Here is a 27,310-nt window from a genome sequence, read left to right on the forward strand (position 1 = left end):
CTATGTTCGTTGCACCCCCTACGCTTTCCTTGGTTCCTGGATAACGGTATATGGTGGCCAGCAAAAATAACATTGCTACAAACACCGAAACGTCCTTTTACATGTCAGGAATATGTTATCCCTTATAACAATTTCACGCGTAAACTGTTTTTTTTATAAAATCGCCCTCATATATTCCAAACTGACTTCGAACTCGGGAAGTTTAACACGAGAAGCTAACGCCTTGCCCACTCACCTACAACAGCTCTCTGTGCCGTTTTATCACATATATGTTCCTCCTATACTCGATTGTGCCGGTGTTCCTTTTGATTATCGTTTATGAATGTTCTATTGGACGACAGCACCCAGCACGAACTAAATCGGTGTTTTGGTTGGTACTCTATTGATACACAACGTTTGGTACCGATCTGAGTGTCTGATATCGGAGGTTTGGGAGTAAGTATGAGCAATAACGACACAATTTAGATTTTCTAACTTGTATTTGCGTGTTGCCGAGTTTACAATCTTCAGTGTGCTATTTTGGATGCAGTGATATATCAATAACAAGAAAGGCGCAACTGAAATATAGTTATGTAAACGTGCTTAAGTGTGATGTGCATATAAATTACAAGATCTATGCCCACACAAAAAGAGCTGAAAGACCACAGAATTTCCTCATTCTGCGACGGGAGCAAATTGAGAACTGGTGTAACACGGATAAGGACATACAGTAAAAGCAACTAGAACATATTTTTTGAGTCTCAAATATTTGATGACGATGGATTCATAATTGAATTATTCAGTGAAAGAAACTGATTAGGGTTACTGCTGCTAGGGTACGTCTAGTACCTCAGGGAGACAACATGAACTCAGGAAAGTTGGATGGATATCGATGATAACCAGTTTTACCCTATGAGGCATTACCTTTATTCTTTGCTTTTCAACTCTAAATAAAACAGTGAATGTTTTTGGTAGGCTGAACGGAGGAATTAAGATGATGCAAACTTGATTCTATATCGAAGCTATCGATTAAGGATCCAAAAAATTGCCAACTGATTAAAGGCATTTTTAGAACCGTGCTCAAATTTTATCCTACTTTGTGATTTACTAGATAAGTAGAAACGAAAATTTGCTTTTGACGTCTCGTCGACGTTCGGATCGGACAAAGGTGTACCAATAAACGGATCATAACCTTTTCAGGTGAGCCATTCCGGCACCTGCTCGAAGTGGACTGAGAAAATGAATAAAATTCAGGTGAAAACGTTGAATGAGGATCTCAGCACCTCGAGATGTATGAAACTCCAGCGCGTTAACCACTTCGCCAACACGGCCTTCTCTTCTTTCTCAGCCATAACTCAAAGAATACTTTGTATCTCATTAAGACATCAGATGTAGGCTGCTAGGCGCTGCTAGGCATTAGATACATTTGATGCGCCGCTTTCCATTCCCTCTTGGGGTCGTTAATCTAACGACAATCCTGTTAGTCCTCTCATATTAACTCTCAACTCGACTTTAATCAACTGAGGAGCAGAGCAAGTAACGTATGGAGTTATATGAAGAAGGCATAGGTAGGACAGCGAACACACACACACACACACACACACACACACACACATACAGCCTTTACTTTGTTGCATTTTTATTAATTTTATTATTACTACATTATTTCGCTTAGGTTTACTGAGCCATACTGCAAACTGCGTGGTCCAAATGTCAACTCATATATGCAGAGAAAACATAGCACAAATAATGTATACAATGGTTTTAAATTAATTTGCTGTTTCACATATGTTCAATACTTAGAGCTAAGGAATCTTCACATATCAAACGTAGTCAGAAAACACGAAGTGCTATTCAAGAGAGAATGAAATGCATACACACAGATATTAACAAGAGCATTCACTTATAAATAACAAACCATATTTCGTACAACCACACTATTATTTCGTGTAAAGCAAATAAGGGCTTTCTTGAATGACACCTAAGGTTGGCTGCCGCACTATAAAATCAATTTCATTCAGTATTTCGGCGATCCAGTTGTTCCCCATCCTTATCAGAACCCCTGCTGCTGAGTCCTGTTGAAAACTGATGCCACGGTTGCAGGTCTTCGTAATATACAGGCCTCTGAGGAGACTTTCGATTCTGATTACTCCGGGAAAGCCTAAAATTCCAAACTGGAGCTTTATTTATTCTCCTCGGTTCTGAGCTTGGGTTTTGCGACCGAAAATTTTGTATTGGTTGTCAATTAAATGTTCTGGGACCAAATAAGTCTAAAATAACAAATTTTAAAAAAATTCTCATGAATCATAAAAGTATTAGGGCAAGTAGACTCATATATGCTACATCATTCATCAAACTCGTTTTACATCCTAAAAATGACATATTTTCACTGATTATCTTTAGATATTTTATTTGTAATCTGACAACTGAAATATATAAACATTTTTACGTAAGTACTGCAAAATGTTAGTTAATTATTATGTCATAAAATACTATCAGAAAATTGTTCACTCCAGAGCCTTCAGAAAGAATGTTGCACGTTGTTATGTCACGCCAAGTATATTATATTGATTGCTGCATTAAAATTCAAACAAACACAGTCACATGACAATGTTTTGCAACACAGTCATCAAAGCTCTGTAAGCAAGACTCGAAATGTTTGAACAGTCGCTCACTTTCTCGACTATAGAAACCCGTTCCTGGCCACGCAGCCGTTGTAGAACAGCTGTGTAAATACTAAGATGGTATCTATTCTTTCGGACATGTCCGAAAGAACAGATACCATCTTAATATATATATAGTTAAGGCTCACCGGCCACTTGACCATCTTCTTCTGTGCGAATGCACAAACAGTTCCCGAACTCTTACGGGAATCGCCAACGCGCCGCGAGTAATGAGTACAATGGGCGGGGGCACTACGAATGTAGTGCGGGACAATACGTTGAGAATGTGGGTTTCGCGGGAAGCAGTTTTTATAGTCAATGCAGTCCAAAAGTACAAAAATTACCCCTATTTCTTAAAACCGCGCTAACGCTGCGATAAACATGTTTCTTCAGTCAACCTACTGGGAGCTTGCAGAAACGAAAGTACGTGATGAACAGAAAGCACGTGGTGTGAAGTACAAGACACAATCGAGGACAGCGAATTTACTTACATTTCTGAGCTACAAGAAAATGAAATTAGTATGTAGCGTAAACGCATCAGAAGGAGTGGGGAAGATATTTGAGGATCCCTATGATATAACAAAACATGAGCACTTGTTGGAATGGGAATCATCAATTTCAGAAGGTTTTACACTAAAGAGTTTTGATGTATTTCCAAGTACTTGTAGGTAAACAGATGGTAACTTGCGTCTCCTTCTTTCTTGTGTGTTCTGACACTCGTAGAAACGGATATCCCTGACACCTACCAAATGTAAGTGGTTAGGATGAACTTATGGTTCATAGGAATAAGTGCCAAGATAGTTTTCGGCTTCCTGCTAGGCTGAAAGTCTCGAAGACAGAAGAACCTTCTAATTACTGGCTGGATCGCAGTGTCGCCCACAGCTGGAAATCTGAGGATGGTTGAACGACGTTCACCGCACATCCAGAATCATTGGAATTCTTCGCCAGCTTTAAGTCTCCTAAGCCAGCCATACATGATCTGAGGCCCATTGGAATGAAACTCTCATGCCTTATCGTTTATTTCTCAATGCTTATAGTAAAATTTCAAATACCTGAATATTCACCTTACTGTTACACTCTAGTCTGAATAGAATGGAACACGTTTTTTGATTGCTAGACTACAGCAGGTTCTGGAGCCTCACATAAATACCTAATGTCAGAGCTTTTCGAATCGATGCCGCTTCTGCAGTAAAATATTAACAAGGTGGCGGCAGACGGAGTTCTTAGGAATACTTCAGCTTCGGGAGAAGTAATACGCATCTTTCTGCTGAAGTCTCATGAAATTAAAAGCAATCAATATAAAAGTGAACAAAGTGCGTCAGTCAAGTTTAAAGTAGGCAATGAAACTGGAACTCATTGTGCCAAAGCAATTTTTCATCGTGCTATAAATAGTGACTACCGAGATTTTACGTCTGATACCGGAATGGATTTCTAAGTTAGTCTATGGATTTATCTGTTTGAACCTAACTGTAGATACTGTGCACTGAACCTAGTGCTTTCACTAGCAGAGGGCAAACACTCCTCATTTCCAATGCAGACCTTGTGTGTGGAAGACACCCTCATTTGTCGCAGGAGCATGATTAATCTGTATTGGGCTGCTGCCCTACTTGGCTATTAAAATATCTCTCCAAGTACTGACGTCGTCATGCAGCAGGGCTTCGACAACTTCTCCTAGTAAGACATTCTTGTAAGTTGATCGCAGTTCTCCAAGGCCCACAAGCCTGCACCCGAATTCTACAAACAAACTGATGAAGTGCACCTTTCGCAACGGTATGGTACAACGATCATTCTAATCGATGATGCAGCGGACGAAGACAGACTTACAGTGGTCAGACCGTCAAGTTCCAGCTGCAGGTCTCATTGCGTTAATGTTGCTTCTTTTCGTGGTTACATAGTAGGCTGATGACAACTGTAGAAAATTTCTTAGTCAAACTGTTAGGTCGTTGGCAGTCATACAGTCATTGAAGGTGTAAATGGCTCTGCTTGACATTAGGCATAGAGATTTGGTCTTTAAGTGTAGAAGAAAAGCGATAAATCATTTGCATACTGGAGAGATTTAACATCTGGTGTAATGATGTCCTTCATATCTCGTGTGTGTATTAAAAACAGAGTAGCGTGCTGATCTGAGCGTTTAGGGAGTCCTCTTGAGTTTGTATGAGTAATTTTTTTTATTCTTACACACTTCGTACCGCGCTTTGGAAAGATATGAACACAAAACAAAATAAGTCTTTGAAGAGCTCTTTCAGTAAACGCCGACAAGCCGACAACGGGATAGGTATGTAGGAAGTTGGACTCCCAGGCACCGATTTAGATTAGGGAACTGGAACCATTATTTGAACTGTTCAGGGAGGTAGCAGACTCTAATTCAGATGTCGAAAGGTTCGTAGAAAAGTCGTGAATGGACGATTTGTCAAGAGAGCAGAGGACAGTGAGCATAACACATTACAAGGACTGAATTCGTAGAGGACTTCCGTATATAATTTATCTCTTTCATCTGAGACGGGGGTCTTAGGAAACGATCATATGCGATGGCTGCTGGGGAGAATTTATCCAGTTAAGGGGTTTTCACAATTTTTAAAACATGTTAGTTCGAGCATTTACATCCAAGTTTCACGGGTAATCTTCCACAGATGAGAAGATTTTAACCTTCTTATGTTCTAGACGACGTTCGGCAGTCACTGGTGAGTATTCCGTATTCCACCGTACCACGGAGTTCTTAATATGTAGTTAAGTTAAATGTGGCTTTTGATACTAGAATTCTTTCGCATTTAACACTCTAAAGAATGTGTAGTAAGATACTTACACTGCGTCGGTCTCTGGTAAACTTACTTCAGCAACTGTATTATTACTTTTTGAAACAGTACCAGTTTTTGTCATTTATGCTCCGCAGCTTGTGGTCGTGCGGTAGCGTTCTCGCTTCCCGCGCCCGGGTTCCCGGGTTCGATTCCCGGCGGGATCAGGGATTTTCTCTGCCTCGTGATGACTGGGTGTTGTGTGATGTCCTTAGGTTAGTTAGGTTTAAGTAGTTCTAAGTTCCAGGGGACTGATGACCATAGATGTTAAGTCCCATAGTGCTCAGAGCCATTTGAACAATTTTTTAATGACTTTTAGGAAGGAATTCCACGTCTCTTGCTGTCGCTTCCATCGTCCAAGTAGCAGGAAAAGTTACCTTATTCTGATTTTTAATGCAATATGCAATATTGACCGAGTACAAATATCCACTTTTGGTGGCAAGAAATACGTGAGCCACTATTGTGGCGAGAGACTCCAGGGCAGGAGAGCCGTCGTTGAGGACTATGTGGTGACTGCCTTCCATTACATCAGGTGAGCTCTGTCCTGGGTCTCTTGTACACGAATTTCCCTAGAAAGAAAGTAATTCCTGTCGCAGCAGGACAGCGGCACCCCCTTTAGAGTCGAGTCTGCCTGACCTAATAACAAAGTACCTTCTACAGGTGATACGCCTATATAGTTTGGATCACGTTTCGGAAATCGATGCAGCACACACATTTTTTAGATGGATTTCTTGTAGCAGGCTGTCTCTGTTGTCTACGGCTAACCGAATATGCCACTGAAGGACCATGACTGGAAATAATGCTTAGAGTTAAAATTCTTACGTCTCTCATGTCTAACTTTGCTCGGATAAGGATATATACCTCACTTGTTAATATGATACTCCAGATATTATCTCGGAGTTAACTGCAGCTGCCATTCGTCGTGGACGTCCTGAACACTGACACTGTGTTACGGCTTGGTAATATGGAATTCCAATTCGCCTGGGATAAATAAAGCAGGAGGATACTGAGTGAGCCTCCATTGTATCTCACAGCTCCTCACTTGATGTAACATAAAACTAATTCAGAAACACATGCATACCCGCACTGTTCGATATTGCACTTCACCACAGTCCCACTGAACGTGAAGCATTGATCGAAGTATGCAGTTCATTTTTTTCTCAACGTTTGGAATAAATACGTCTATTAACGCAGATTTTACAGTTTCAAGACATTATTCCAAGAGGCAAGGGTCAAATCCTTGTCAGTGCACAAAAAAACCTCAACTTTCTCATTGCTGTGGAGTCCGCGTTTGAGGCGGCGTCATCGTTGTCTTAATGTATAGGCACTGGTTTACGCGTATAGTGATTTTGTTTTGGCTTCTTAGGTGCTACGCAGCAATTGTGCTGTTCGTGTCTTCCCTGCAGGAAGGAAACGAAGAAAACGAAGGAAGCGACACCTTATGTGGAGCGCTACACAAGTAGAAAAGAGTGGAAGAAAGACCTTGATGCTGGAATAATGGATCTGAACATGGTGAGCAACTCCAAGACGTATCAAAAACGGCACAGCGATGTTATAGCATTATTGAAATTAGTAACAATGCTTACTCTAGTAGCAAACTCTGTTCTTTTAACTTCCCAGTTTTTTTCACTATTCCAACTATTTGTTTTAGTTTTCTGGTTTATATTATATCTTAAATTAGACCTTACAAACATACACTCATTTTCGGTGTCTACGTCTAATTCTGGAGAAATGTTGTTAGACTTTATTTGATATCTTTACGCTTTCAACGTTAATATAAAATCGATGAGATGGCTGTCATTATCACATTGACTTTCCAGGTGCAGTGTTTTATTTTATGCACTTCAAAGATTATGATGTTGTATCATGTTATGTTCAACTGAACACTCAAGGAGACGCTGTCCTTTATCGTTCGTGGTTCACTGTCCAAATCTCTTTGCCCTCAGCCATCCACGATCACTTCCCATGAAGAGATTCAGATCTCACCTTAAGATAATTTTACGCCTTTATAAAGCAACTATATTTTCATAGCTAATGAACATATATTTAAATGAGAAGCGTAGTATTATATAGTCGAAATATTTGTCTTATAACAGGACAAATACTAACAATTAAATAAATCCGTATAAATCAAATAGTGGGTGCATTATTAACAATTGCAAATCATACGTTTTAAACGGATTTCCTTTTGAATATATTTGGCTTCAGTTGCCCATGAACTTTTCTACATACGGGCTTTACACATACACTGATCAGACAGAAGATATGACGACCCACCTAATAGCCGGTATGTCTACCTTTGGCATGGATAACAGCGCTGTCACGTCGTGGAAAGGAAGCAGTGACGCCCTGATAGGTCGCTGGAGTAACTTGGCACCACATCTGCACACACGAGTCACCCAATTCCCGCAAATTCTGTGAAGGGGAGAGATAAGCTCTGAAGCTACGTTCGGTCACATCCCACGTGTGTTCGGTAGGGTACAGATCTGGCGGGTTGGGATGTTCGTCAAACCACTCCACCACGCTCCTGGTCTCGTGACATGGTGCATTATCTTGCTGGAAATCCCACAGCTGTCAGGAAACGTAATCGTCATAATGGGATGTACTTGGTCTCCAAACAGTGTACTCCCTGCCGTTAAGGTGCCATGCACAAGCTAGACTGTAACCACGGATGCTCACGTGAATGTTCTCCAGAGCATAATGGAGCCGCCGCCATCTTGTCTCCATCCCGCAGTACAGGTGTCAAGGCGCTGTTAACCTGGAAGACGATGGATTGGCGCCCTCCCATCGGCAATATGAAGAATCTGTTGGGATTCATCGGACCATGAAACGCTCTGCCACTGTGCCAATCCTGTGACGATGCTCACGCGCCCATTTGAGTCGTAGCTACGGACGTCAGGTGCTAACATGGACACACGGATGCTTCGACGGTTGTGGAGGCCATTCGTTAGGAGTGTTCGGTGCTCTGTGTACTCAGATACACTTGTACTGTGCGCAGCCTTAAAGTCTGATCTTAGTTTCGTCACAGTTCGCCACCTGTCCTGGTTTTGCAGTCTGACTTCTGTAATGAGTTGTTGCCGCCCAACCCCACGACGTGAGGACATGGTTTTACTTTGGTTTCGCTGCATCTTGAAGTCATTCACCACAGCACTTCTCGAAAACTCGGTAAGTCGTGCAGTTCCCGGCACGGTCATGCCGAGCCGCTGGGCCATCACAATCTGACCTCAGCCCAACGTAGATAGACCGCGCGCCTTCCCCATTCTACAAAAGAACAACATTGTCACTGATAGTACATGCACAGGCGTGTGTCAGACTAGCATTCATTCCTTGCCGTGTGACGCCGCTATTGCCTGGACGTGTTTATATGTACAGTAGGTCTGTGGTGATAATGTTCTGACTGATCAGTGTATGTGACTTCTGCTGTGGTAAGAACTAAATATAAAACCGTCACCTCCGCAATACCATAACTCCATGATATTTTTAGGTCATCAGACTCTCTACTTTTTCATATTGCTTCCTTCGGTAATATTCTCATGACTGTGAACCTGTTATACCCATCACAGGTTATTGTCCGCTTATTTTATTGTATTCTTTACATACTCCCACGCTTGTCCACTCCATATGTCTTTTAAAGATTGAACTACACAATTTTCTTTTGGCAAGAATGGAGTCATACTAACTCATCAAAATTTCTGGTCACTCTGATCCACGTAAATCTATTATAATCTTTTCTTTCTATGTCCACCCGTTTATCTACTTTCATTGCTCTCTTAGAATTAACTTTTAAAGAACAACATATTTGACCTGTGCGAATTATGATTTGCTTATTTTAGTGCGATATTAGATTAGTTTTGAGAGCCAGTTGCTGTTTCTTATATATTTATTGGCTGAGTACACGGGGGCGTCCGAGTATTTATTTCTCCCAGTTTACTATTAGAAAGGAAGAAATACACACGTTTTCCGTTTCCTCTCTTCCATCTGCTAATTCACACACTCTCCCTCTCCACTTGACCACTACGTCACCATCTCCCTCACGCACACTTCCCAAACGCCCCTTCCCTCTGTCTGCCTACTTCTACCACTTCTCTCTGCCCATCTCCTCTTTCCACCTCTCTCTGGCCGGTCTTGCTCCGTTCATTTCCTCCTCCCACACTATGTTCATGTACTCTCTCTGTTCATCTTTTTCTCAAAATATCTTCTGTCCAGTGCGCCTGTCTCTCTTCTCTCACTTCCATCTCTTCTTCCCCTCACTCTCTCCGTCTCCTCTGCCATGTCTCGATGTCCACCTCTTCCTTTCCCTCTCCGACTGTCTCTCTCCTCGTCGCTTCTCTCTCGTATACCGCCTGGGACACATTCTGACACACACAGAAACACAGCAGTGTAACCCATAACACGCGAATAACCATACTCCATGCTTTCAGTATTTGACCTGAGAATGAGAGCACTCAGTGTCTTTCAAATTTCTCTCGTTGACAACTCCAGGAAATGAAGAAAGGAAATTAGTTTGCCGTTTCTACATTTTCGCTGTTCGCACAACATCAAGTTTTAATTTATTACTTCTGTACTACTGTGTACGAGACACCTCTTTGCTGGCTGTATTCACGATACCACAGAGTCTACCATCGTTGTACCACATATAACTGAGGAGACATGATATGAAAGACTAAGAAGCGTGAAATACGGACACATCATGCTTGAATTATTAATCTATTGGTTCTTTACTATGAACTGCATTCGCAACACTTGTCACAAACATATCCACAAACCCCGTAGAGCGTACTTAGAAAATTATTTATTTGTACGTCATATATAATTCAGGAGATTTTATGTCATAAATAGTGAGCTGTGTGGAAATGAATCTGCAGGACGAACTTCGTTAGAGATACAGGTAAAATATATCTACAAATATACGTTAAATACGGAGTCCGCAAGAAAAATTTATACACGCTATAAGGAACAAAAAGTATTACTTATGTGTTATTTTATATTTAATAGTTATCACACATGTTTTAGAACCTACAGTTTCGCACATTGTTACTTTAATTGTTCAAAATGTTACCGTTGGCGGCTATACATATAACAGAACGACAAGCGGTCGCCGCAACTACATCGCTGCACATGTCGCTGTAATGTCCTGGCGAAGTTCCTCCAACGTGCGTGGCTTACGTCGATAGGCGTTATCTTTCACAGTTCCCCACAAGTAAAAGTCCATAGGTGTTAGACCTGTTGACCGTGTAGGGAACTCAATGGGCCCTCTTCGTCCAGTCCAATGCCCCGGGAAATTATCATCCAGGAAAGCTCGTGTGCCTAGGTGGTAGTGTGGTGGCGCCCCGTCCTGATGGTAGAAGACCTCTTCATCAGTTCCATAAAGAACACGTATACCTGCCAAAATTCATGCGTGTAAAATTTCCAGGTGCATTTCTTCAGTGACAGTAGCATCAAAGAAAGAGAGTTCTACTAAGCCTCTGGTTGATAGTCCACACCACAAATGGACCCCTGGTAGATTGAGCGCTTTATCCACGTAAAACACGCGGATTTTCCGCTGTCCAGCACACACTGTCATGCAGATTCTCAGTTCCATTAAGTTTAAATTGCGTCTCCTCACTCCACACTACATTCGTCACAAATTGTTCGTCATCCGTTACCATTTGTTGATACCATTCGCAAAATTGCAGTCGGCGATCAGGATCGTCATCGTAAATCGCGTTCAGTAATCGTGGAACGTAAACTTTCAACTTCGCAGCTTTCAGGATTCTTTGTACATTTGTACTGCTAACCCTCACTTCACGTGCACATTGCGTAGCAGACTTCCGAGTAGAATTTACAAAATAGTTTCCAACACGAGTGCCGACGATACAGGACTTGTAGTAGCTGTACGCTGTCTTCCTGATCTTCCTTTATAAATATCACAAATCGTTCCATGCAATTCAAACTTGTCAATGATGAATTTAATTGTTAGGCGGGTTGGCGGTTCCCTTTTCGAGCTCCCGCCTGCACTGACGTTGTACTTCAACGGCGTTATCAAACCTGAAAAATCACTTCACTATACATTTTCGTTGCTAGAATGTCAAGCGTGCTCCGGCCATCTTGTTTTCTCAATTCCAAGATAAAAGTACTAACACCTGTTGAGCCAAAGATCCTACTGCAACACACTAGTAACTCAAATCGAACGACATTATCGATATCTCGATAGAGCCTGACAAAGAGTGTATACATTTTTCTGGCGGACTCTGTATTTTAAGTATATGTGAAACATAGTTGCCATGTCTATACACTGTCAGAAACACTGCAAAAATCTCATCCCATATGTTTAACATACTTGGTACACATATTCGTTACGATCTGGGAAAAACATATTGTGAGATGAGAATCACCAGCCTCCAGTACTTGCGGGAGTGATAACAGGAGCAGACAAGGGGACAGGAGGGTGTGGATATACAGTGGGGGAAAAGGAGGAGATCGAAACAGATAGTGAGAGGAGGTGACAAACAAGTGGTGGAGGAGGAAATGGACAGAGAGAAGCGAGAGGAGGAGATGGACAGCGAAAGGAAAGAGGAAGAGAATGACTGACAGGGACAGAAGAGAAGGGCAGAGAAAGGGGAGAAGAGGGTGGACAGAGAGAGGGGGAGCCAGAAATGGATTGAACAGGGGAAGAGGAGGAGACGGTCAAACAGAATGGGGAAGGGAATGATGGGAAGAAGGAGTAAGAGGGAGGGGGTATGAGGAAGTGGAAGTAGAGGGGGGAGCAGGAGAGCGACATTAGGGAAAGGAGTGCATAGAGGCGAATCACAGAGAAAGGATGAGCAGATGGAAGGAGAGAATGGTTCAAATGGCTCTGAGCACTATGGGACTTCACATCTGAGGTCATCAGTCCCCTAGAACTTAGAACAACTTAAACCTAACTAACCTAAGGACAACACACATATCCATGCCCGAGGCAGGATTCGAACCCTGCGACCGCAGCAGTCGCGCGGTTCCAGACTGAAGCGCCTAGAACCTCGCGGCCACAGCGGGCGGCGGAAGGAGAGACTAGTGAGAAGTAGAAACATGGAGAGAGTGGTGGGAGGAGACGGAGTGAAGAGCACGAGAAGATGGACAGAGAGTTGTGAGTACACAACGCCCAACGAATAATGCGTCCAAGAAAATGACAGCTAGACGAACGTTGATCGTTAAAGGAAGGAGAATGGTTCTGCGATTCCATATGCTTGGTTACAAGTCCCCTATACTCTTTCTCTCGAAACCGTTATGGAGGATAATTCCGATTACCTTAATAATAATAGCCCAAGTGACCCGTTGAGACAAGTGTGATCCTGTAAGCAAATTGTTTATTTGCACAGATTGTATGAAAACATAGCGAACATGAACCGTATAGGATAAATCGTGAAAAATATTGCTGCGCTTCATTAGAGAGGACCAGAGGTGGCGAATGTTTCACGGTACATTTTCTTGTCAAGATATCGTGTGGACCAAGCGGCATCCTACACCTATTACACGTAATCAGAAACTGAATCTAAGTAAAGGCACCATGATATGAACACGTTAGTGTCTGATGGCCAACTGTAACCAGAATTGTGGAATTTTGTTTTTCGACTCACGACAGCAGTAAGCTCCTTCGAGGGTGAATTCTTTAATGAACGAATGGGACATTGGGTGAATTACTTTCTGTCTCAGGTTAAGCCAGACCTCATTGACGACCCTGAAAGCAGCTGAAGGCGTTGCTTGCAGTAGTAGTTATTTTATCACTGTTTGAGCTGAGCTTAACGATAGAAGTGTGATTCAAGAATGGAGACAGACAGGAAATGTTTTAGACCATATGCTCTTTCCTAGCTACACGTATCACATAGTGTGTTGGAAATCTCGACCCACGACGTCTGAAGATGGCGAACCAGTACAATAAAAAGTTTGTCGGCTTATTGCCCTGATGAAAGCCTTACCTACGTCTCAGACAAGCATTCTGAGTTACCAGTTTCAACATCAAAAGCGTAAACCGTGCAAAAGAGTCACTGTTTCGGAATTGTCATGCTCTACTCAAAGGCAATAGACAGGATATTTCGTCACAAAAAGAACACTGACTTTGTCAGTCAATACGTATCCCCAAATAGTCCTGTACTATAACCATAATATCATCGTCAATGTGTCAGCATAAGTGCTGTTAAGGAGCCGTAGCACGAGTGACAGTTAAGATTACTCCCTTAAAGAATACCATTGGTGCATGGTAGAACACTGATTATTGGAAACCCTGTGGAAATCGAAAGTATTACCGAATGATGACCCCTGGGTCCGATCTAATGGCTAATTGTTCGTCTGGTTTGCATTAGAGCGCTCCTTGAATTTATTAGTAGGGAAAATTTGATTCAAAGCATTGGCGCTTACGAACACTTGCTTGTTTTTCCATTTGATAACACTGCTACATTATTCGTTGGAGAAATACGGCCTTTGCTGCATCAAGGCGGAGGTTCTGGATCTATAAACATACAAGAACAATTGCCAATGAAACTTAGATGTTACCAATAAACTGGAAACCATTTAGACCATAGAAAGATATTTTGCAACGGTAGGTCAAGTATGTTTACTTAGGCAGGTACCTAAACGAAACAATTGCCCTATAATAAAACAATAACTAAAAAGAATAACGATGTACATAGGGAGTAATATTATGGGTGTGAATCATTAAAGAAAAAAAGATATAGTAACTTTAGAGCAACTATACAATTTTAGAAACTATTACACCTTGCGATGAATCTGAATTATTGTTTGTGGCTAAATTTATTCCATCTAATAATTTATCAGGACACCTAATTTATATGATATTAACAAGGTATTACATTAATTAATTTAATTCAGCAGATGATTTAGGGTAGTATTATTATCATAACTTTATATTTTCTTTTCCAAGTTTCATGTTTATGTTTGCATGCAAAATTTACTATGTACTTAGTGTTCACATCTATGCATACACATGTACTGCTGTAATTGGTAAACAAAACATCATCATAGACGTTATACACACCCTGGGCCAAAGTTAATCAATTATGGTCAGGGAACATGAGTCTCTTGACTGGTTTCATTCTTCTTCATGGGCTAATCTTTTTATATCAGTATGTTTACCACTCTGTATTAGCAAAATCTGCTTAATATCTTGTACAATTAGCACCTACACAAAAGTTTTGGTTTCAAGTGGACGGTCACTAGTTCAGGATTTCTCAGCAGCAATCCCATTAACCTGCGTCCAATACTGTTGAGCATGTTCCATTAAAGGCTTACCTCACCTTTTCACCCTTGTACCTCTCATTTCTCTACTTTATTTGATTTCCTAATTTATAACCTCTCCCTATAACACTATGTAACACATTCTTCAGACTTTACACTTACGAACTGCCTCTGTGATATAAAATCCATTCAAGTGTGGTAAGTCGAATCTCTAGAGTATTGCTATGTGTTAGATATATGCAATACTACATGAATCAGTAATCGCAAAAACAAAACACCCACAGTTTATGGAGTACGGACGCTTCAGAGAGAGAAGGGAGCCAGAATATCCGTCCATCTTCGAGATCTTTCCCTGTCAACCGACTCCAGGACCTGCCCCTCGCATCAAGAAAGAAGAGAATAGTAAGGACGATACTCGGAAGGACGCCGTGCAGAGGTGAGTAAACATCTGTACTACCGGGTATACATCACAGAATCAGTCACTCTCCCACACAGCTCTCTCATTTTTACACGTGGGACTAGGTAAGGAATTCACTTTGTTATAATCCATTAATACAAAATAGCAGCGGTTACAATATCCTAAAATAAATGTAACATACAACGGAATGATACTGCTGTGGAAAGTAAACTTCCATCGTAAAATTACAAGGACACGGAATACACCACTCGTTTGAAATACAAGCTAAAAACGCATGTGAACAGTCGATTCAGTCTTACATGGTTTCCCATGTGCATTCGACATGCTACCTCAAGTGTCCAGTACAGGATGTACGACCATACGGAGTGTTAGCTTCAATACTTGTTCATGAAACTAAGTGCTGCTATGAACTGCAGTGGTCATATGTTGTCAGTAATAAGAGGCGGACAAAAATCTGGTGTTTATACACTTTGCACACCTTCACATTCTTCCCCTTTCAGGTGCGGGGTTCATTATTCCTAGATGCCTTATCATTATTCGTGTCAACCAACCTTTATTTTGTTAAGTGTGGCCCATTAAAACATTCTGTACCCTTTTCATTCGCATGCCTCTCACTTCCCTATCTCTATTTGATATATTATATTTTGACAAACGCCTATAGCATCACATTTCACATTCTTTATTAGACACAATTATGGTCTGCTAACTTAATATACCATCTGTTTAACAAAGCTAAGTCAGTTGCCTAAAGTTTCCTTATGTTAGATATATGGCATCCTAGCTGAATAAGCAATAGCAAACCCAAACCATCTACAGGGCCATGCTGTTGGGCGCGTCAGGAAGAGAAAGGCAGCCGAAGAAATTCCACCGTCTGATGACCGCGAGCGCAAACAAACTGAACAGCGCCGCCGTCGCCGCAAGAGACGTGAGAATAAACTGGTCGCCGCGCCGCAGGAGGGCCCTCCTGGGGTAAGTCAGCGACATTACTGCCGTGGAGAGCAGGCAGGGAGAGGCGGACAGACAGGTTGAGAGCTGAGAAACAACAGGTAATTCTTAAACTACACTCATTGCAGAATCAGCCACTCTGCCAGATCATGTCTATCGAGAATTTCTGATGCTCCAGAGATGCCTCCTTGACTATAAATTCCGGAAGGATAGTTTAAGGGATTCACTTTATTACAGTCAAATGATAGACTGGTTACAAGATAATGATGTAAATCATGGGTCGTACGGATAGTTGTTGTGGGACAGCAAGGCCCGGTGTAGAATATCCACGGGTTACGATTATAACACTTGTGTGAAACACAGCAGCTTCAAACAGCTTCATGAGCGCAAATTATAGATTTGCAGCTGTGCAAGTCACAACTGGCCAATGACTACTGCCAGTCGGAGACGCATCCGTCCTTCAGTATCGCAGATTTGATGTAATGGTGTAAGACTAGCGAACGGCATCCAGTGTCGACGAATTCATTATAGATGTAGTTCGGAGTGTGGAATGACGGGGAATGAAACCGTTTGGCTCATTTTAAACGCAGGTATGCCGATAACCGTTTTATGTGATTTATGTATACACGGAGAACCGCAATTCGATTGGCCGACGTGAATTTAACTGATCACAAATAATGGCGCCAGGACCTATCACATCAAAGAGAAAACCGCCTTGTACGTAAACATACAGGTATAAGTGATATTAGACCAGACTGTTAACGGAACTGAACACTTCAGTAGGATACCCTCGTATGAAACCACAAGCTGAATATCAATGACGCCCCATATACCATCAGTGGCACTTGTGAGACAGTAGGGAACCAATAAACCACTCGAAATCAATTACAACAGCTCGGCGATTTATGCCTGCAAGAAAGTGATGACTCATCTAACGTACATGGTAGAAGCGAAGTGACTACCTTAACATAGCAAAAAACTTGGTAACAATTAGTCGAAGTTAATCAGACTTCCAATAGATTCCAACTGTATTAATGAAATCCTCTGTGACTGACACAAATGGCATACCGAAAACAACTTAAATTTCTTAAAACAGACCTGACACATGAAGAGCATCAGTGCAGTCTTTTCTGGTTTATTATAATTACATCAACAATTATTCACGTGATGAGATAAGCGTGAGTTTGCAACTAATTAACTTAGCCAGACTATTTGTGTGAAATAGTAGTAATAACAGCACACACTACGTCAATGGCACAACTCGCAAAAGTGAGTTACTGCCTCTGACTGGAGCGAATCAGAGATGGCCCAGGAGCCTTGGTGCAGGTTCTGATAGGATTACTCCGAAGACGAAACCAGATGTATCCCATCTGTATGTCTGCGATCAGCTTAATAACTGAAGTTTTAGCACGTAAAGATATTAATTAAGAGCAAGGACAATGCACACAGATATGAAGGGCTCTAATATGACAGGTGCTGATAAAATTGTACTGCGTTAATACTCTTACAGCAGATATAGGGGCTCTGATACTATACAGGAACATCGCGAAAATCTATTACGTGTCACTAAATCCTCTCAGTATAACGATTAATGTTTTATCAGGGCAACTGACATATAGGTAATTAATAACTCCACGTGATTCACTTTTAATTGAAAGTAACACTTTTCTTTGGCACAAGATTCTGCATAATAATGTAAAAATAAATTAGATTTTCGTTAGGAAGCTCCCTTTGTGAGGTTACGACGAAGCCATCGACATACCTCTCTGGAAGTCAGAAGTATCTGTATCGGGTGACCTTACCGATTAACAAATTGCTTCCTATAGGATCACAGGCGTTTAGTTAAAGGTATTGGGCCAGGCCAAAATTAATAAATTGAATTCATTTAACAAATTTTGGTCCCATTGGCGTTATAAGAATATAAATAGGGGGTTTATGATACTACTGAATGAAACAGTGGTCACTATAGGGCTTTATATATTACACTTCGCAACAGACGTCATGTTAAACATAAGCGCGCACGAACAGAAAACTATTATGATCATTAAGTACACTACTGGTCATTAAAATTGCTACACCACGAAGATGACGTGCTACAGACGCGAAATTTAACCGACAGGAAGAAGATGCTGTGATATGGAAATGATTAGCTTTTCAAAGCATTCACACAAGGTTGGCGCCTGTGGCGACACCTACAACCTGCTGACATGAGGAAAGTTTCCAACCGGTTTCTCATACACAAACAGCAGTTGACTGTCGTTGCCTGGTGAAACGTTGTTGTGATGCCTCGTGTAAGGAGGAGAAATGCGTACCATCACGTTTCCGACTTTGATAAAGATCGGATTGTAGTCTATCGCGACTGCGGTTTATCATATCGCGACATTGCTGCTCGCGTTGGTCGAGATCCAACGACTGTTAGCAGAATATGGAATCGGTGAGTTCAGGAGGGTAATACGCAACGCCGTGCTGGATACCAACGGCCTCGTATCACTAGCAGTCGAGATGACAGGCATCTTATTCGCATGGCTGTAACGGATCGTGCAGCCACGTCTCGATCCCTGAGTCAACAGATGGGGACGTTTGCGAGACAACAACCATCTGCAGGAACAGTTCGACGACGTTTGCAGCAGCATGGACTATCGGCTCGGAGACCATGGCTGCGGTTACCCTTGACGCTGCATCACAGACAGGAGCGCCTGCGATGATGTACTCAACGACGAACCTGGATGCACGAATGGCCAAACGCCATTTTTTCGGATGAATTCATGTTCTGTTTACAGCATCATGATGGTCGCATCCATGTTTGGCGACACCGCGGTGAACGCACATTGGAACCGTGTATTCGTCATCGCCATACTGGCGTATCACTCGGCGTGATGGTATGGTGTGCCATTGGTTACACGTCTCGGTGACCACTTGTTCGCATTGACGGCACTTTGAACAGTGGACGTTAAATTTCAGATGTGTTACGACCCTTGGCTCTACCCTTCATTCGATCCCTGCGAAACCCTACATTTCAGCAGCATAATGCACGACCACATGTTGCAGGTCCTGTACGGGCCTTTCTGGATACAGAAAATGTTCGACTGCTGCCCTGGCCAGCACATTCTCCAGATCTGTCACCAATTGAAAACGTCTGGTCAATGGTGGCCGAGCAACTGGCTCGTCACAATATGCCAATGACTACTCTTGATGAACTGTCGTATCGTATTGAAGCTGCATCGGCAGCTGTACCTGTACACGCCATCCAAGCTCTGTTTGACTCAATGCTCAGGCGTATCAAGGTCATTACTACGGCCAGAGGTGGTTGTTCTGGGTACTGATTTCTCAGGATCTAAGCACCCAAATTGCGTGAAAATGTAATCGCATGTCAGTTCTAGTATAATACACTCCTGGAAATTGAAATAAGAACACAGTGAATTCATTGTCCCAGGAAGGGGAAACTTTATTGACACATTCCTGGGGTCAGATACATCACATGATCACACTGACAGAACCACAGGCACATAGACACAGGCAACAGAGCATGCACAATGTCGGCACTAGTACAGTGTATATCCACCTTTCGCAGCAATGCAGGCTGCTATTCTCCCATGGACACGATCGTAGAGATGCTGGATGTAGTCCTGTGGAACGGCTTGCCATGCCATTTCCACCTGGCGCCTCAGTTGGACCAGCGTTCGTGCTGGACGTGCAGACCGCGTGAGACGACGCTTCATCCAGTGCCAAACATGCTCAATGGGGGACAGATCCGGAGATCTTGCTGGCCAGGGTAGTTGACTTACACCTTCTAGAGCACGTTGGGTGGCACGGGATACATGCGGACGTGGATTGTCCTGTTGGAACAGCAAGTTCCCTTGCCGGTCTAGGAATGGTAGAACGATGGGTTCGATGACGGTTTGGATGTACCGTGCACTATTCAGTGTCCCCTCGACGATCACCAGTGGTGTACGGCCAGTGTAGGAGATCGCTCCCCACACCATGATGCCGGGTGTTGGCCCTGTGTGCCTCGGTCGTATGCAGTTCTGATTGTGGCGCTCACCTGCACTGCGCCAAACACGCATACGACCATCATTGGCACCAAGGCAGAAGCGACTCTCATCGCTGAAGACGACACGTCTCCATTCGTCCCTCCATTCACGCCTGTCGCGACACCACTGGAGGCGGGCTGCACGATGTTGGGGCGTGAGCGGAAGACGGCCTAACGGTGTGCGGGACCGTAGCCCAGCTTCATGGAGACGGTTACGAATGGTCCTCGCCGATACCCCAGGAGCAACAGTGTCCCTAATTTGCTGGGAAGTGGCGGTGCGGTCCCCTACGGCACTGCGTAGGATCCTACGGTCTTGGCGTGCATCCGTGCGTCGCTGCGGTCCGGTCCCAGGTCGACGGGCACGTGCACCTTCCGCCGACCACTGGCGACAACATCGATGCACTGTGGAGACCTCACGCCCCACGTGTTGAGCAATTCGGCGGTACGTCCACCCGGCCTCCCGCATGCCCACTATACGCCCTCGCTCAAAGTCCGTCAACTGCACATACGGTTCACGTCCACGCTGTCGCGGCATGCTACCAATGTTAAAGACTGCGATGGAGCTCCGTATGCCACGGCAAACTGGCTGACACTGACGGCGGCGGTGCACAAATGCTGCACAGCTAGCGCCATTCGACGGCCAACACCGCGGTTCCTGGTGTGTCCGCTGTGCCGTGCGTGTGATCATTGCTTGTACAGCCCTCTCGCAGTGTCCGGAGCAAGTATGGTGGGTCTGACACACCGGTGTCAATGTGTTCTTTTTTCCGTTTCCAGGAGTGTATATTTGTCCAATGAATACCCGTTTATCATCTGCATTTCTTTTTGGTATAGCAATTTTAATAGCCAGTAGTGTATTAACTTACTTTATACTGAAACTAAAATACCCATACCTTGGCAAAGATTGGTTAATTAGTTTGGGAAAATAACCACGTTCGCAATAGTTGCACAGTGCTTCCCTAATATTAATCATATATGAAAGAAGTACAGAAATAGTCGTGCCTGCAGCAATTGCCTTGACTGAGTACATGTTGTGTTCGAGATTACCAGTAAACTTAACTGAACGGTGGAAGTCGTAATGTCAGTCGGAAATCGTTACATACACCCTGCAGCTTGTCGCTCACCATACTTATCGTTACTCGTGGCCGCGGGCGGCTGCCGTAGTGGCTGCAGCACTCTATCTGACCTGTACTGAAGACTGTTCTCCCTGAGAGCCGAAACTCTATGTGCCTTTCTCAACTGATGTGTCCGCTGGTGAGTCAATGATGGAAGTTTGTTCTACAGAGCGCTCTCAATAAGTATCAAAGTATCAGAAATGTTATTTACTTTTCGCAGTGTGCGTTCAGCCAATCAGGCGTTCTCCGTGTAGACGCATGTGAGTTCTGTTCTTCCACTCCAGAATTTATTTGCATTATCCTATGTCAGTGCTCGCACGTTTCTTAGCAGAGTCAACAAAATTTCAGTTTGCTTCGCAGCAGCCTGTCATCTGAGGGAGCCGTGCTGTTAAGCACATAAGATCCAGATGGTCTTTGTCCCACTCCAGGCTTACCTTTTCACTGTTGTGGACCTAGCAGTTCCCATAACACGGGGACACAGCTTGTAGCTGCTAACTCACGATATGCCCCCTCTGCGCCAGTGGACACGCCAAGTTAAAACGTACACATCAGCCTTCCATCGTTTAGGATGCAGACACGGACAGTGCCTCTGCCGTGGAGCTCACGCCACGTGCTCTGTTCTGTGGCCTGACACCGACACACGCTCCCTTCTTCTGGCGGTCTGCCTTCAAGCACGCAGTCTGTACGATTCCCCGCTACTCATTTAAACAATCGCCCAGATTCAGGAAATAATATGGAAATCTAGTGTCAGATACGAAAATCGCTGACGTCAGTTTCAACAAAAACTCTTATTTCTTGCTGGGAATTGATTTAGGTTCGTTGGGTTAGTGAAGTTAACGGAGTTTGACTATGGCACCAGACAGGGTTTACGAAAACCCTGGTTTAAGATACATGCTTACTTTACTGAGTATTTGGCATTCATAAGTTTGTGCTGTAATGTGGTAAGTAGTAAAGAAAAAACCCTCTCGAACGTTACCTACAAAACAGGCCACGAAAAATGCCTCATGTGGTTACATCTATCAGTTAAGAGGCTGGTTTCATTCTTCTGTGTGAGCTAAACTCATTATGTGAAATAGTTCAAATGGCTCTGAGCACTATGAGACTTATCATCTGAGGTCATCAGTTCCCTAGAACTTAGAACTACTTAAACCTAACTAACCTAAGGACATCACACACATCCATGCCCGAGGAAGGATTCGAACCTGCGACCGTAGCGGTCGCGGGGCTCCAGACTGAAGCGCCTAGAACCGCTCGACTACGGCGGCGGCCTCTTTATGTCTTATCGCACATTATGCACTGCTTCGGTAGTAAATTGTTTCTTATATTCCAATCTAGGCACATCGTCTCAGCTTTTTCTATCAAGTGCCTGCGTAACTATTCATGGATGAGATAGAAATAGTCGTGACAACCTACCACTAATCATCGACCTTTCATTCTTGTATCGCACAGTTCTCTAACTTATTTAGTAACTTAGTTTTTAACTGACGTTTTCTTATAGCCTTCATTTGAGGGCTGCTAATTTAACATATAATCTGTTTAAGAATGCTAAGCGAAGTAGCTAAAGCTTCATCTATGATTGATATATGCCATCCTAGCTGAGTAAGTAACCATAAGATCAATCGACCCACATGTCAACGTTATTGGGCCTTCAAAGTGAATAAGGTCGTGGAAGATAATCCACCACTTAAGGATCAAGACAGCGACCTGACTACTCAAAGAGAGATTTGCCCCAAGGAACGAGATGTAACACTGGTCGACGCGCCGCAGGAGGGCCCCATAAGTCGACATTGTTTCTAACATTGAGACTAAGTGCGTGAGAGCGATGAGGAAACAGCTGAGTCTCTGATTGTACACACTGCAGAATTAGCCACTTAGACAGGTGATATCAGTCGAGATAATCTCATGGTTTGCACACATCTCCATTACTTCAAATTGCAGTTGTCCCTCAGTATTAACAGACTAATTCACGACATTAGAATCCAATAATATAGCAACCGTTGGTTCGAAGACCCCAAATGTAAATATAAAGTACTACTCATGGAATGTAAGGTTCCGTTGTAAAACTGTCACGGGTTCGGCAAATATTACTCGTGTTACAGACGCTAGCCTACAGCGATTGTGAGTCCGCCAACTGTAGAACTCCGTCATGACGGGTCTCAACGGCCCGATGGCTGCTGCCAGTCGGAGACTCATCCGTTTGGCAGTACTGCACGTACCAGGCAATGCTGTAAGATCAGCAGCTGAACTTCAGTTTGCGACAAAGTCGTAATCGAGTTAGTGCAACTTACGGAATTTTCTGTGGAATACCATTTATGTTTGGCTTGTCTCTTACAGAGATGTAAGACTTCGGAAAATATCCTACTGAATCACAGCTGAAAAATTATACGGTTGCTAGTGAGGGTACGAACGTCTGGCTACAGTGCGATTGCTGCCGGTGTCATTTGCTATCAAGGATAGCGGAAGTTCTTTAGATGCTGCTGTGTAATGCAAATCTCGACCACAGTAGCATACACTCGTCTGGTCAGTCACACCTTCAACAGTCACATTAGCGCCAAGAAATATCACAATAAAAAGCAAAACTTCCTATGTACTTATATACTAGGGTTTCCATTTCATTTTCATTGAAAAAGGGGACATTTAAAATAAATTAGAGAAAAACCTGGGACAATGAAGAAAAAGAAACGGGACATAAATATTGTATAGACTAAATTTAATACACATACAAGTTTACCTTTACAACCTGCACTCCGATGATCCCAAATCACTTTTTACAATTATTCTGCCACACTATCACCGCACTTTTCACTTTCATGTACTTTATCAAGAAGTGCAGTTTCGTTTGAAATTGTATCATAAAAGTCAGTACACGATACACCATTAAAGTGTGTTTTGACAATGAGCAAGGCCCTCACTGTTTCGGCTTTCATTCTGTTTTTTTCATCTGACCACAAAAAGTTCACTAACGAAAACACAAGTTCCACAGCAGCATTTGACTCAGGAATTGCCACACAAAACTCCACCAAATGAATTATGTTTTTCATGTTAATGTTTTTACTTTTGAAATAAGCAAATATTTTACACCAGGTTGCACTAACACTGCCTTTGTTTCCTTCTTCACTTTTTATGAAGTTCTGTGCACGTGAGAATTCATCGAATAGTTCGTCTTCGTCAACAGGAAAATTTGGTACAATACTTTTAACAAAAACACAATAGTCCTAAATATCCTTCCACTGTAGCTGCTCTTTCTCAGTATTAACCCAGTCAAACGCTTTAAAAGGTGTGAGAAATGGTAAACACCATTCTTTAATATACTCAATGCAAGAGTCATAGAAGATGTCAGCATAAATATGAAATAGTTCTACAGTAATTTCACCCTCTTCTTCCAACTTTCTTAGAGTCTCATGTATAAAGGATGTGAGAAATCTTTCAGATTTTCTACATTCTAATTTGCTCAATAGTTTGTTTATTTCTTGATAAACTTTCACTATTGTGATTTCTTGTTTCTCAATATATTTAATTGTTGTGGAGAAAGTTTTTAGCTGACTGACAAGAAAATGTAGAAGAACAATAGACACAGGGTTATCAAAGAATTGTTCAAGGATAACAGGACACTTATCAAGGGAAATGAAATATGATTTCAAAGGAGGAAATATCTGTACAATTCTTTCCAATGCTGGTAGCAGAGATAGCCACCTTGTCTTGCTGTGCCCAAGTACAGTTTTGTATTCAGTTTCAGTAAACTTACGGAATGACTTCAGAGATTCAACTCTTACTGTGTATATGTGGAAATGCTGGTAGATGTTGTTCACAATTAATTGGCAGTCGATGGGTAGGCAATCTGAGCCAGTTTGTAAGGAATTGTGCACCACATGTGCTGGACAGCCAACACCTATTATATTATTCACTGTGTTCTGTTGCAGTTTATACAACAAATTGTTTTTTACTTTCCTCTGCTTACCACCATAATTGGTGTTAGTGTTGTCTGCAGAAACTGCAATCACCTTTCCCTCAAGATCATATTTCTTTAAAACCTCTAGCACATAATTCTGAAGTAAATCTGAAGTTTCTCAGCTAAATTAACCAATTCGAGCACTTTCACCGTGATGCCATGTTCAGAGTGGAAATACCTGATAAGGAGAGGAACCAACTTCAAATCCAGATGATTCGATGTATCAATCATTACAGAAATGAATCGAGCACTTTTCAGTTCATTTAAAACCTGCTGAGCTGCATACGGTGCAATAACATTTGAAATGATTGGATTACATTTTGTGTGTCCACATGTGAATTTAGGATCGAAAATTTTTTTAACAACTGCTGTAGAACAGTCCATTGACTTTAAGCTATGGTTATGCATTGCACTGTGGTATGCAAACGTAGCTTCTTGTGCTGCCAACTGCCTATCCATTTCTGTTACTGATTTTAAGTTTACATAGTAGTCACTCACGCATTAATTTTCTGTTTTCGTTTGATCACTCATGCGATGTTTCTTCGTCTTAATGTGGTTCACAATGTCAGACCTTCCACCATGACCAATAGAAAATTTTGATCTCCACTACCAGTGATAAAAGGAAACTCGCTTTTAATATTGCTTTTAAAATTACACTTTCGTTTTGGCATAACAGTGATTGCACAGTGCAAAAAATTAACAGTGTGGTGACGAAAGCCAGAGAGCAAGTATCAGTGGTGTAGAGTATCTCTGGACCGGAAGGACGGACTCAGTGGATCGATTTAGAAGAGAAGAATCTTCGTTATTATTCGTAGCCCATAGTGCGTTTCAAATTACTTGCGACTTTTGACAATTCGGTACATGTTTGGGGTATGCTGAAAGTCATCACACACTTCCTAGCTTAAATAATTGCGCAGTTAATAGCAAGTCAAACAACCACTAGCGTAAAATATTCTAGCCTAGCGGAATCATAAAAAAAACGGGACTTTTGAGCGTCCCCAAAAAAACTTTCTGGACAGCGGGACATTTTGGTAAAAAACGGGACTGTCTCGGGAAAAACGGGACGAATGGACACCCTATTACATACAAATAAGTACAAGTAGGCAATTCTCTTAGTGGAGCAGAGCACTTCTGCGTGCTACGCAAGAGTCAGTGGATATGAAACCAGCAGCAGGGAATACTTGACGCCAGGAATACCACTAAAGAACACGTGAAACGGTAGAGGACGGGTAATGCAGTCATAACAATTACAACACTTCAACGATTGTTGCCCTCAAGAAGGTTATTATATCCTATCTAACACGCATGTTTGAAATGGTATAATTACTACATCTAGTACGTTCGATTGATAACGGTACTTTGGTATGATCTCTTGAAACAATTGAGTAGGATATATTCGGCCTCATAAACATTCCATCTGTGTAAATAAATGATCGTCTCAGCTAAAGAACATAGTCATCTCTCTTCCAACACTTCTCACACAATGAGAGCACAGTTCGATGCAATTTCGTGGGGATTGCTCTGTTACGACACTTCTTCGAACGCTGAAACAAACGTGATCTTGTAAAAGGATTGTCAGTCCATACTATCAATATAACTTGATAAGAAGCGCAGTGGCTGAGGTTATGGGAAAGTATTACTGTCTCTCATTGAGGCGAATAATAGGTTTCCCACGTATATCCATGCAGGTTCTGCTAGAGATACTATGCCCACATTAGTTTTCAACACCTTAATACTTAGTTTTTGGAACCAAAAAGATAATTAACAGGGTATTACCACATCCTTAATGGATGTTAGTCTATAAAGTGGACTACTGAGGTCGGTGACATGGAGTGCCTGGCAGTAGGTGGCAGCACAATGCACCTAATATGGAAAACGTATGTTTCTGGGGGTGTCCGGATGCTTCTGACCACACAGTGTAGGTGCATTTCTCTCCTCACATTTAGCACAGGCTAATCCCATTTCCGAACATTTAAAGCGTCTTGCCACTAACTGTTCCACTTTCAAAACTTATCGTGATCTCCTTCTTCTTCTTTGGTCTTTAACTATCAGGTTGGCTATCAGCAGCTTGCCAAGCATTTTCGTCTCCGGCCTTTGTCTTGAATGCAGTATAGGTGGTGGAACTTGTGTCGTCCATGATACGGTTGATGTATACTAGACTAGCTTTTTCTTTTGTGTTCTTCCTTTCTGCTGTCCTTTCAGCAACACCTTT

This window comes from Schistocerca serialis, unplaced genomic scaffold (assembly GCF_023864345.2).
Source record: "Schistocerca serialis cubense isolate TAMUIC-IGC-003099 unplaced genomic scaffold, iqSchSeri2.2 HiC_scaffold_871, whole genome shotgun sequence".
Lineage (NCBI taxonomy): Eukaryota > Metazoa > Arthropoda > Insecta > Orthoptera > Acrididae > Schistocerca > Schistocerca serialis.